The sequence below is a fragment of the Macrobrachium nipponense genome, chromosome 2 (genome assembly GCF_015104395.2).
Source record: "Macrobrachium nipponense isolate FS-2020 chromosome 2, ASM1510439v2, whole genome shotgun sequence".
Taxonomy (NCBI): Eukaryota; Metazoa; Arthropoda; class Malacostraca; order Decapoda; family Palaemonidae; genus Macrobrachium; species Macrobrachium nipponense.
The window spans coordinates 35172399-35184335 of NC_087201.1; the positions used below are offsets into that span (position 1 = coordinate 35172399).

General features: G+C 35.9%; 1 protein-coding gene across 3 annotated transcripts in view; it reads left to right on the plus strand.

The window, feature by feature from the left end:
- Positions 1 to 11937, plus strand: part of LOC135220526 (protein bric-a-brac 2-like) — a 485115-nt gene that overhangs the window by 320152 nt on the left and 153026 nt on the right. For all 3 annotated transcript variants that reach the window (XM_064257703.1, XM_064257704.1, XM_064257706.1), the window contains exon 3: positions 3299 to 3347. The gene's annotated coding sequence lies outside the window, so the exon portion shown is untranslated. The remainder of the gene's footprint in view (positions 1 to 3298; positions 3348 to 11937) is intronic.

Genomic DNA, 11937 nt, shown 5'->3' on the forward strand with positions numbered 1-11937 from the left:
TATCTGCTCAGTAAAGGACTTTTAAAGTCGAAAGATCTTGCAGACCTCCTTCGTTTATTTTTCCTTCGTGGCATTTATCTTTATTTATGGATTTATCACGTTCCTAACTTTCGTGATTCAGTTAGACATACATTATATATATATATATATATATATATATATATATATATATATATATATATATATACATATAATGTGCCTGCCGGGGGAGGGTGAATGTGTGTGTGTGTGTGTGCATTTACCAGAATTATCTATTTTGGCCAGACGCTGCTAGCACAGAAAACATTTTCAGGTTTACTATAAATCAAATATGCTAATCCCTCTTCATATTTTTAATGAGTGTTTCAATTTTACTGTAAATGGGATAAAGAACAATTTACTCTCTCTCTCTCTCTCTCTCCCGAATCAGCAGAACCTTATATTTGCAAGTCTTGGCTGCTGTCTGTTTTGAATCAGTTCTTATTAAGTAAAGTTAAGAGAAATCATCTTATTATCTATCGTGTTCATGTAAGGAGCAGGAAGAGTGGAGAGGAGGGAGGATGGAGGAAGAAAAGGGAGAGCCGACAGGTAAGGGATCGAAATGATGGGTGAACTTCGGAGCACAACAAAATGACTTGATAATTTCGCTGGATACAACTACTTTCTCTTCCTGTGGGACGAATCATCGGGAGACGCAACGAATATTTTAGCAAAGCCGACTGAAAATTATGATAAAATAATGGAGAGAAGAAGCAGACAATGAAAATTGGATAGTAAAAAAAAAAAAAAACGAACGAAATCTTTCGGGTTGATATTCCTTTGTGCCCCCAGCCCCACCCCCCAACCCTTTTTTCTTTCGTTCTTTCTTTCTTTCTTTGTTTCTTTCTCATACGTTGGGATGGATTCTCAAGTCGTGGTTGACATTTAGGGAAAGAGAGACGTCAGTTTTGAGCGCTTCTTTTGTCTATCTTTATCGTTCCTCTTTTTGTAGCTGATTATCTGATATGTCTCCTCCGTTTTTTTTTTCTGTCTCGTGCCTTTGATGCATCGCACATTTTCGTTTGCGCCTCCTCCCTCCCCCACCCGCCCTCTCTCTCTCTCTCTCTCTCTCTCTCTCTCTCTCTCTCTCTCTTGACCTTTGTAAGCGTATTTTTATAGTTTACCTTACAAATTCAAGTTTATTTCAGTCTATACTTTTTATTTATTTTTTCTGTATGCGTGCTTCCCCAATGTAATCAAATTTCCTTCTCTCTCTCTCTCTCTCTCTCTCTCTCTCTCTCTCTCTCTCTCTCTCTCTCTGGAAGGGGTTTTTCTTCCGAAGAACCTTTGAAGAAAACAGGACATTATTCATGGCAGCATTATTTTTGCAAGCTCATTTTCTTTCTCTCTTTCTTGTTTTTGCCTCGATCGGCAGTTACGCTATCAATATGTTTGTTTTCTTTTTGCGATTTCTTTTTATATTATAAGAAAAAACTGTTCACCTGAGATTCCTGATGCATGAAAGGATAAAGTATTCTGAAACTTGCAAGGTGCCATTGTTGACGACGAGAATTCCTTAGATTGTTTTGATTGAGGATCTTTTTTCTTTCGTTCCCTGTCATGTGCTCTGCTTTCGATGCTTTTAGCTTTAGGCTGGATAAAGGTTGACTTACTAGAATGAAACGATCCGTGGGACGTTCATCTTACTGCACTCATTATTTAGATGTTTGCTTCTAGAAATCGCTTCTGTATCTATTTTGAAATTTGTTGTGGCTTGAATCATTAATTATGCTTATGGAATATGAAACTGTTCCCTATGATTTTGTATAACTGCGATAAAGCGTTGAAGGTTTTATTTGATTTTAGAACATCTTGCTCTTTTCACCGATAATTGCGAACAGCACTTGCTCACCTGCAAAAATCGGTCTCGCATCTGTTTGCCAAATCGAACCATTCATGAAATTGCTAAAATACTTCGAAATTCATTTTGATTCAAGAGTTGTAACCATGTGATTAAATTTCTGTCAGTTTATTCAATAGTTGTCATGACATTGGGAAGTCGTAATTTAATCAATAAGATTCGAGGCATCAGAAACGAACGGGATATTGAAACTGCCTGATACGACTTGGTAGATATGCTTATTATAAATTCTTAATGCGTATAGAGAGTTCTTATCGAAATAGAATATAGTATATATATATATAATATATATATATATATATATATATATATATAATATATATATATATATATATATATATATATACACACACTAACTACATACGCCAGTGACATACTTGCGGACGGAACTCTGCTAAATAAGCCTAAAGCTTTAACTATACTTGGTTTAACGTCTGAATTACATCTTACTTTTGAGAAACATCCAATGAAAGTTTCAGCAAATGCCGCACGGAACTGAGGTGCTGTATGTAAGGCCTCGTATATTTATAACAGTGATAAAATCAATGCAATCTGTTTTAGGTCATTTGTCCTTCCTTTACAAGAATACTGTTCTCCGGTGTAGATGTCTGCTTGCCAGAGGTTTATCTCTTTCAGATCAAGCGGTTCTCTGTGGTGGGTTTCTGTTTCCTAATAGTAGAAGTTATGACTTGGACCATCGACGGATCGTCTCTTGTGTCACAGTTTATTTACAAACTGTATTTTAACAGAGATCTTTCGCATTCACAATGGATCCCTGATCCACTTTATCTAGCGAGAGCGACCAGATTTGTCAAACAGCAACACCAATATGCCGTAAATTTGTCTCACTGTCGAACTCCTCGTTCCAGAGGTCCTTTGTTCCTCACACCGTTGGACTGTGGAACGCTCTCCCTGAGGATGTTGTGCCACGGGAACCTCAAAAGTTCAAGCGAAGATGAAATGTATTATGCTGTAATCCTTGTATTTTTTTCTTCGTTACAGATCTTATCTTTTTTATATTTCCTATTACCTAATGCTACTTCTTTCAAATGAAAACCATATTCTTTGGAAACTTCAATTTCTAGTTAATGGCCCCTGTGGGTTTGTTCCATATGAACAGGGTTCACCTTCTCAGTAATATAATAATAATAATAATAATAATAATAATAATAATAATAATAATAATAATAATAATAATAATAATGTATAGTAGTATATATGTACCCGAGATGAACAGAGTTCGTCTTCTGAGCATTAATGATAATGCTAGTTATGTACATTATATATGTACCGTGGATGTACAATGTACCATTACAGGACTGACGAAGCTAGTCTACATTTCCTCTTGTATATTATAAATATAAATATAACTTTTAATGTATGTAATCTACCTGTTTTTAACGGCAAATATGTTTTCAGATTTCTACGGAACACCTCCGATGACTGCTTGAAGAGTTGGTAGAATATGGTGAGTACTCTACTGGAGGTTTTCAAAGTCACAAACCGCTTTAGAAGACTTTAGAGATAAATAATATTTCCCCTCTTAGATTTAAAAACTGTAGATTTGTTTATTCGCACGAATATATAAACAGATATTTTATATATATACATATATGTATTGATATATTATGTTTCTAATATACTATATATATATATATATGTGTATACAAATATATTCCACATATAGGAATATATAAATGTATGTTTATAGTCAAGTATTTTTTTATCCTCTATGTCAGAACTATGAAAGAAAAGATGAACGTTGTCTTAATGATAACCACTTGGTATTTCCCTTGTTAAACAGTTTCAGCATAAATACACTGTTTTCGACATAAATACTGTATCCGAAATGGAAGCATATATATATATATATATATATATATATATATATATATATATATATATATATATATATACATATATACATATATAAATATATATATATATATATATATATATATATATATATATATATATATACTTCCATTTTGGATACAGTATTTATGTCGAAAACAGTGTATTTATGCTGAAACTGTTTAACAACGGAGAGAGAGAGAGAGAGAGATATTCAGGGTGTTTCGAAATTAGAGGCCCCCTCTACATAAACTAAAATTGATATGGACAAAAACGAAAGTAATTCAGAACAGGTATTTATTTAAGTTTCATTCTGAGTATTTAATATTTTGTGTGGCCTCCATCGGCCTGTACCACAGCCTACATTCTTGAGGAGTATGATTTCAGCAAATTGCAAAAAAGCTGAGACTCAAACTCCATTTCCCTTAGCACTTCGGTTACCTCTCTTCGCAGGTCGTCGAGACTTGGTGTACCATCATAGTTCACTGTGCGCACTTTAACACGATCCTTTAAGATACTACCAATGTTATCACACACATTAAGGTCAGGGGAGCTACATGGAAATTCACTTGACGAGAAGAAATCGATACCAGTTTCGAAGCAGCTCCTGTGTCTGAAGAGCCTTGAAACATGGTGCCTTATCATGCAAAAATGTAACTTCTTCAACAGATAACACATTTTCAGGATCTTTGAGAAAAAGAAATACTTCACCAGTAAGCACAGTTTCTCTGAAGTATTCGCCATTCCATGACTGTCCTTTTTCTTTGGTGATCCACATTAACCGTTTGGCTGTGAAACAGAGAAAAATTCCCAAACATTCAGGAAATTTCGCAACTTGGTGATAGCACACGTGATCATCGTGGATATCATCCAACGTTGCATCGCAAATTATGTCATTTTTATGATTTGGCTTCCTGACTGTGTAAATGAAGAATTCATCTGATGCAGCAACATGGAGAAAGTCAGCTTCATCCCAATCTTTAAGAAATGAACCACAAAACCATGCACAGTCTTCTCTCTGTTGCTGAGTGATGTTGGGCTTGCTGATAACATGAAATGGCTTGATACCAGATTTTTTCAACTCACAATATACAGCACTAATAACTTCTCTTCTTTCCCCTTTTTGTTTCTAGTTCAAGCGCCAATTTACGTAAAGACTTCTTGGTCTTCCCACTGCCTCAGCTATGATGTCTTTTGACTCCTGAGAAAGGACTTCAGGTCTTCCAAGATTCTCACTCTTTTCGTGATGACAGCCATATGGATTTTTGTTCCAGTTTCTTCTAACCAAGGATTCATCTCTTTTAATGTATTTAGTTATCCAGGAACGTGAAATGAAGGATGCGCCAGCATCCCTGGCCTCTCTGAAGGTTATAGCCCGGATTCGGTCAATCCATCTGATTTCCTCCGAATCGTTAGCCATGGCTGTATCTAATTCCGTCACTCAGTCTGAAAATACAAGAAATGTAAAATGACAAATATCCTAATAGAAACTTAAGAAAATGTACCCGGAGATAGGCTACAGCAGAAAATTTCATAACTTTCCATTTGTTCTGTGAAGGGGGGGTGGGCACTAATTTTGAAACGCCCGGATATATAAAGCGACGATTATAAACAACTTCGAAAAAATACGGATAGAGTAATTCATGTCACTTTTTCATAAGTTGTATTTCAGCAGAGCTCTTTCATATTCACATTTGATCCAATCCCTTTTATCTGGCGAGAGCGACCAAGTTCACTGAACAGCAGCACTAGTATCCACTAAATGTGCCTCTCTGTCGAACCTCTTTGTTGTTCTGTTGCAGAGGCCCTTTTCCTCACACCGTTGGACGCTGGAACAGCCTCCCTTAGGATGTCGTGCAATTGGAACTGCAGAAGTTCGAGCGAAAATGCAATGCATTTCTAACTAATACTATTCTTCTTGCATGTTGATACAATTTTATCTATTGATCTATTTATTAATCTATTTTTTTTCTTTTTAATAAGTGGTTTCTCTTCTTTCTGTATTTTTCTTTATTTCCTCTTAATTCCTCCTAATGGACACCCTGTTCTTTGGAAGCTTGTATTTCAAGTTAATGGCCGTGCGGGATTGTTCCATATGAACAGGTTTTATGTAATGATTAATAATGATTTTGTTATTTATTTTACCGTACATATTTACATATATATATGTCTGCATGTATATATATATGTGTATATATATATATATATATATATATATATATATATATATATATATATATATATATATATATATATATATATATATATATATATATATATACATATATAGTGTGTTGCTAACGCTCGAATTTAAATGCAATGGCTACTTCATCCACACTTTCGTGAATAAAGAGAGCGGCTTTTTCCGTGTCCTTTTTTTTTATTATTATTATTCATTCTTTGTCACCACTTTCAAGATTTATTGTCATTTTCCTTCCAATCTTTATATGGCCGAGAGAGGTATAGAGAGTAAATGTTTCCGTTCACTCATCTCTTTGCCTTTTACTCCTTTTGTTGAAAGTAAAGTAAAGGGTTGGAGTGAATCATCTGCCTTTATCTTCCATCCTCCTGCCGTCTCATAACGAGGTACCTCTCCCTATCAACACCGCCAACCAACCTCCCCCCCCCCCCCCCCACCCCCCCACACCCTTTCCCACTAGCCTTCCTCCTTCCTCTCATCTAATCTGTACACATGGACGATCTTTCTCCTCTACCTCTTATAGGCCAGAAGCACTCAGTCTTTCTCTTCGGAGAAGCAAAAACCTCTTTTTTTGACGAAAACATTTATGTAAATGAGATAAATATTAAAGTTTTTATGAGCGGACCCTCGGCACTGAGTGGGCCCCCACTCCTCCCTCCTTCATTAGTTCTATTCCCTCCACTGGAAGACAAGAAGAGAGGAAGAGTAAGGCGATGTTAGCATGAATGGATGAGACGTCATTCGATGCTGCCACAGACACTCTTGTGAGTGTTCCTCTTCACCCGAGAAGCTGGCAAAATGTGCCATTATTTGCCACAAATGCTCTTCTGATCATGAATGTCTCTGCAATGTCACAAATTTCTATAGCAGCCATTCTCATGTAAGAGAGTTTTCTCAAATAGAAAGTTTCCTTCGTTTTATTTTATCCTTCCTGATACCAGTCATGAAACATGAAGTTATTGTATTTCAGAAAGCTTCTAGGAACTGAATAAAGTGGATGATGAATCAGGGAGGAATTGTATTCATGTTGGCTGCCGCGTTTTTTGTTGTCGCTCCCGTGAACGGTGTGCTTTGATCCTGCTCTGATTTTAGGCGGGTTTCTTTATAGAGGGAGCAAACTTAATTTTTCCGTAATATTTTGAGATGTTCTGACTGTTTCTGGGACCCTGAGTCTTCTGTAGTCAGGTTACATGCAGTCAGTTTTTTTTTTTTTTTTTTTTTTTTTTATCTTGACAGATCCTTGGACATTTTCTGTTACTTGTGTTTACTTCTGTTGAAATTTTCATGAATCTCAACATCCTTATCATCTCAACGTAACCTCTCTCTCTCTCTCTCTCTCTCTCTCTCTCTCTCTCTCTCTCTCTCTCCTTTAGTGCGGCAGTAGCTCGTTATGGTTACGAAACGAAATACCAGATTTCGATTTTAAACAGTGAATAAGGTACTATATTACTGGTCGACTGTTATGGATTACAGTGGGGTTAGAGAAAGAGAAAAAAGCAAGAGACCTTAACGTTCAGTAATCCGTCAGAACTTATGCCATTTCAACAGGGAGGTTGTGGCCGAGGTAATATTTGCGAAACCAGTCTTAAGTCATGTTTCCTCTCGAGTAACAAGGCATATGAGTCTGCATTTTGATCCAAGTTAACTTCTAATCAAGAAATATTTGAAACTACAATGTTTAGTATCTTATTGAAAGAGAGCTTTGAATTCTGTTTAAATTCTCTTTTTACGGCTACAGTTTGTTTCACATACATTCTTTCAATCTTGCGTGGTGCTTTTTGAATAAATCCAGAGCTCATATCAACCAGGAGCGATAGGTTGTCAAGTGTAGCCGTCGTGAAAACTTTCTTGGAGGACTGTACGTCCGTCTGTTTATTCATTAACATGTCCAGGAGACGTCTCTCAATGCATTGAATGCACCTAAGTTGACACATATCCGTTTGTGTGACTCTAAGTACAAGTATGTATGAGTGGCGGCACCCCCAAGAAAAACAAAGAGAGAGAGAGAGAGAGAGAGAGAGAGAGAGAGAGAGAGAGAGAGACGAGGACTGAGAGAGAGAGAGAGAGAGAGAGAGAGAGAGAGAGAGAGAGAGAGTGCTTTTCAAAATCGCTTTCTTTCTGCACATTGTTTTATTGCATCCCCAGCTGTGCATCATCTCAGGGAACGACTCTCTCCGAAGTCGGCCCCGAATGATGAAGTGGTAACGATGCAGAATCAGAAGCTCGGATTTAGTTAGTTAAGTATAGGTTTTCTAATACCCACCAGCCATCATTTTGAATTTCCTTCATAAAAAGAAAAGAAATCCACGAGATGAAATTGTTCTAAATGTCGTCCTTCAATACTTTGATTGCCGTAACTCGTGAGCTCATCCATGATTTGTTTTCGATGCATATTCCGCGACACTGAGATAAACATGCATAGGGTCGATATTTTATGCGAATGCATTGCCGTGCACGTGCTTTGTTCTGCTATGCAGGTTTGATTCATCATGTTTTATGAGGTAACTTGGTCTTCAAAGTTCCATACATTGAAGATGTGCATTGAGTATTTATTTCTTGCACTAAAAAATGTATGTTTTGAGAGGCATTCTTATTTGTAGTTGTTGCTATATTCTACCTCTGCTGGACACTTTGTTGGTGGGAATTTGCATGAAATGAGCTCCATTTTTCAATGTGCTTTCACTTTACAATGAAAAGGAAAGAGCCTTTTTATTCATCTCGGGAACAAGACAGTTCAGGCTATTTTAGGCATGAAGTCCTCTCCGTGTTGCAGTTCTAGCCACTCTTATAAGAGGGACAGTTTATTTCACTTCTTCTGCTGCAAAGAACATATATATATATGTATATATATATATATATATATATATATATATATATATATATATATATATATATATATGTATATATATATGTATGTATGTATGTATGTATGTAGTATGTATGTATGTGTAGTATATATATATATATATATATATATATATATATATATATATATATATATATATATATGTATATATATATATATATGTGTGTGTGTGTGTGTGTGTGTGTGTGTGTGTGTATAAAAATAACTGGTATATGTTTTCAGTTAAAACTATTAGTTTTTTTTTGCAAACGGTGTTCCCGTGTTTTAAGATTGTAGGCCTTTCTTGACTACACACACTGAATAAATCTTTTCTTTCTTTAATAAAGGCTCCAGAAAGAAGCCAAGAAAGGCCTACAATCTTAAAATACGTGGAATATCGTTAACAAAAAAGTATTACTTTAAGCTAAAAACTTATGACATGAAAAAGTACATTAAAGTACGACTAGCAGTTAAACAGTTGAAAAATAGCAAAATATAAAATAAGGTAATATGTCCACTCGAAACAGCATAACACTAATTATTAATTAGCAAACGTATAGGTATTATTTAATAGTTAATGGATAATATTATCCTTATTGTACTGACGACTCATGACATGTAAAATAATAGGGTCTAATTTATATAAACCAGGTGATAAATTAAAATTTCCCTTCGCTGTGAACAATCCAAACCGTCTCTATCACATTTCGTTCATTAAAACCTGTGCTCCTATAAAAAAAGTCTTTGACCTGAGCCGGTCAGTTGGTGAATTACACGTACTGCTGTGAACGCATAAGGCATTACGTGCGTTATTTGTACTTGTATTATATTTATGATTCAAAAAGAGTTTTTCAAGTGCTTTCCCACATTGTCCTATATGAAAGACTCCAGGAACATGCATGGTATTTTATAGATGATGCATTCACTGCTTTCTGGTCAATGTGTCACAAATGAATAATGCTGAGATGGCATTCTGTGGGTGTGACTTCTGTTATTGGAGGTGCGGGTTATCCAAAGTCGCCTACATAAAAGATTTACCCTTGATATGGCTGCTACTGCAAGTTCAAAACGACTGATGAGTGCATTTCCACAACTGACTTGCATAGATTTAAAAATAGCTCGAATAAACTGTATGAGGTCATTCCTAGAGCCATTTCTTTGGAGTAACAAGGTCATCTGGGATAGATCTCAATGGTGGGCTTCGAGAAGCTGCTGGAGTAGGGCTATCCGGGTTCCCAAGCAGGAATGGCAAATGTTGAATTTCTGCGGTTGCCTGTCACTCCTCGCTCCTGCATCGTTGGGAAGTTATTGGCTCCCTTGAAGATTAATAGTATTCCTCAGGACGGCCGTCGGTTCCACGAAGGCATGGTGTCTCAGGACAGTGAACTAGATTGTTTCTTCACCCGGAAAAAGAAAAAAAATATTAGAGTTATGAACATTTCCACTTAATGCAGCTATTCAGAGGATTTCAGTCAAAACTGAGAAGGAGGCAAACTTACAAGTATTCTTTAAGATGAAATACAATTACAGAATAGACATGACATGAATAACAGTAGAGAGAACAATATGCGAGAGGAAAATGTAATAAGAAATGAGACAAGGCTTGGATATTTTGCCTGAGTAAATGACAAGACTTGAAGAGATAGAGAGTTCTGGTTGTTTTGTATCTACTATGAATGTGAAAGGAAAGAAGTTATGGTCTACAAATTTATTGTACAATCAAATTTACTATTTGTCTCTGTAAAGTTGTACCAGTTCTTTGATGAACTTCAGATTTCGTATTTTGTTGTGCCTTGCTGCTCTCATAATTGCAACCTTAACAGTCAGTGTCTACCAGGATGTCGGGTATTATCAAAATCTCCAGTTCTCCAGTCCTCAACCTTTAGATTGATTGGTCAGGATGGTAGACGTTCATGTGCTACTTAACTGAGAGTCTGCCACTTCATCTTTTTGCATTAGGTATGTTTGCATTTTCGTTCTTGTCTGCTTCAGCTATTTGCCATTGTTACACCCGCCTTACTGTTGGGGATGTATGTGTGAGAAGGAATTTCGAATACCCGGATTGAAATGAATTGCCTTTTGATTCTACAAATCAGATCGGGATATTCAAAGATGTCTTGAAATACAAATCTTTGATCATTTCTAAATTGCTACATATTGTCCTTGATGTTATTTTTATAACCAAACTTGTGGGTGGTTTTTGGCTCTTGTGCTGAAGTTTACTATCGTCTTTCTTCTTTTTTCTTGTTTGTTTGTTTGTTTGTTTTTGGCCTCTGTAAACGGGTGAATTTTTCCGAGTAGCTACTTGTAACTTTACCCTTCTTCAAGATGGAAATCCTCGTGTGCTCTGCAGATAAGCCTTTAATGTTGCAAATTTATTTCATTCTACAGCTCTAAAGATATTTAACAATAACAACAAAAATTTTACCGGTGCCGCATTTTACTTCTACTGTTTCTAAGAAGAACTCGTTAATTTGTTCCGTTTCTGATTGATTTAAAGAATTTAGTCACCAGCTTTTTTATCTCTCAAAAAAGATACATATAATGATCATCATGAGTGGTTTCTATAGTATATGTGCGTAATTCCTTTCATCGGAAGCTATTGGATGTTTTAAAAAGAAGCACCGTTGAAACTGTTACCGGACTGACATAGGCACGCTGTCTTCGTACCAACAGCTCTCCCTTTTTGAGGAGCAAGGGATTTCAATACAGGCATATTATATATATGTACGTATATATATATATATATAATATATATATATATATATATATATATATATATATATATATGTGTGTGTGTGTGTGTGTGTGTGTGTGTGTGTGTGTATAACTGAATCACGAAAGTATGGAACGTGATGAATATATAAATAAAGACAAAATCCACGAAGGAAGGAGAAATGATGGAGTTCTGCCAGGCCTTTCGACTTCTTGTGCTTTACTTAGCGGACTGAGGAAATATAAAAATAAGTTTATAAAAAAAGTTCGTATAAATAACAGATGAGGATTACAAAGGGAAAATTATGTACCTGGAATCCAACACAACTGGAGAGTTAGTGGACCTATCAAAACAGGGCTAAGAGGTTTTACAAAAGATGGGGCCCAACAGCTCAGAGCAGAGACAAGACAATTAAGATATTATACAAAAAAATGTGACTGACC